A 1,832-nucleotide genomic window follows, 5' to 3' on the forward strand; every position below is an offset into this window, starting at 1 on the left:
GACCTAAAATCCCTTTTCCCCTTTCTCTTTTTCTCTCTGAAAAGTGGTGGAGTTCATCTTAGAGAAATCCCAGCTGGCAGGTGGGTTGGGAGGGCAAAAAGAGGAAGGAAGGAGGAAGAAGAAAACTCAAGGGTGGCAACTCAGGGCTGAGTACACAAAAACATCTTCAAAGCAAGGAGCTTGTTTTTCAAACACACCATGGTTTCGCTGGAAACAACCCGAGCTGAGCCGGGAGCGGGGCCAATCCCAGGGCTGCTGCCAGCTGCGAGCCCTGGCAGCGTGCCCTACTGCGCGTGTAACCCAACCTGCACCCAAACTGCAGGTCCCACACTGAGACCAGGCTGCACCTCTTCGTGGCACTACGACCTTTCTTCTTCCTATTCTCTGCAGTCCCTTCCCAAAGGAAGGGTTCCGCAACAACAACATTTGCCCACGATGCTTTTATCCGTTCTTGCTCTTTTTCAGGCCAAGCATTGCTCACCCTGACAGCTTGCTGGGAAAATGTCCCAGGTCTCCTTTTGGTGACAGGGAGGCTGCTGTGATCAATACCAAACACAGTGACCTCTGGTATTTCTAATGGCTCCCTGGGCAGCTAATCATCTCCATATACTTAGGTACTGATGTCACAGCGGTGCGGGTAAATATTTCCAACATATATTGCTGGGGAATGCTGTGCTGAGCAAGATGGATTTCTTTTTTCTTCCCCTCCATACGCACTGTTCCTGCAAATCTGGGGTCCTGAGGGTGCATCAGACCACACAGATCCCCAGACCTGTGTCATCTGCTCCATCTTCTGCCATTTTTCCTGCCTGCCACTGGATGCTTTTTCAGGTGCTGGGATCTTGGCATCTCTTGATACGACTGAGCTGTGTATAGCATTAGTGTGCATTTCTCGACAAACTAATGTTTTTGGCTTTAACATAGTCCTGGTCTGGCAACGATTCCAGTCTAACACCTAATCACAAATTCTGTGCCTACACATCTTCCACCCCTTTTGCAGCATGGACTCTGGCTTGGTGTAAGATATGTGCCCTGGGAGTTACAGGACTTTAATAAGGACAAGAAATGGCAGATTGGAAGAAGGGAAATATCCTTTTCCCCAGGTGGAATGAGATGGGTAGGTGACATGCTGTGTGACAGGAGTGCTTTGCTCTATACACAGATTGGAAAACTTGGCAAACATTCCATATAAAACCACAGAAATTTTGATCAAATTGTGCTGCCCAGCCCCAATCCCCAAGTAGCAGCCCTTCTCCCAGTCTGTCCTCTGGGCTCCAGCAGGATCCAACACAGTTGCAGCCAGGTGATGGTCATGGGAATTCTGGCATCACCCCATACCAAAAAAACTCAGCTCAGCAACCTGCAAGCAGGCTGCGACAGCACAGAGCAAAGAGAGCTGGAGCCACAGGGCTGGAAATCCACAAGGATCTAGGGCTGTTAGAAAGAGTTAGGTCCTTTTTTTCACTGTTTATAATACTCTGTTTTGTAAACGAACATAGCAGATGTGAGTGGAGAAGTTTGGAAAGGAGACAGGGACCACTTTCACACAGTATTGTGGCTCTTCTTTCAACAGGAATAGAAAAAATTAAGCAGCAAGGTTCCTAACCAAGGGCTCATGGAAAGTCAGATTACCCATCGCAAAGAAAAACATGGAAAAATTCAAAAAGGAGAGGACAAGGAGATCCATGGGACCAGAAACTTCACACCAGTGAAGCAGAAGCCATCAAAGGAGTTGAGGCCCATGCTGGGGGCCGTCATGCTGGGCCTCATCCTGTTCATCGCCGCGGTGGTGGCCTGGTGCTACTACACGGTGTCCCTGCGGAAGGCAGAGC

General features: G+C 49.1%; 1 long non-coding RNA gene across 4 annotated transcripts in view; it reads left to right on the forward strand.

Moving 5' to 3' along the window:
* LOC104917200 overlaps positions 1 to 1,826 on the forward strand; it is a 5,214-nt gene extending 3,388 nt beyond the window's left edge. For 2 of the 4 annotated variants that reach the window (XR_796781.3, XR_796782.1), the window contains 2 exons: positions 45 to 1,117; positions 1,574 to 1,826. This is a non-coding gene — a long non-coding RNA (uncharacterized LOC104917200). The remainder of the gene's footprint in view (positions 1 to 44; positions 1,118 to 1,573) is intronic. The other 2 variants (XR_004162518.1, XR_004162517.1) reach the window with 1 other exon arrangement.
* Positions 1,827 to 1,832: the final 6 nt, after the last annotated feature.

This window comes from Meleagris gallopavo, unplaced genomic scaffold (assembly GCF_000146605.3).
Source record: "Meleagris gallopavo isolate NT-WF06-2002-E0010 breed Aviagen turkey brand Nicholas breeding stock unplaced genomic scaffold, Turkey_5.1 ChrUn_random_7180001957424, whole genome shotgun sequence".
NCBI classification, from domain to species: domain Eukaryota; kingdom Metazoa; phylum Chordata; class Aves; order Galliformes; family Phasianidae; genus Meleagris; species Meleagris gallopavo.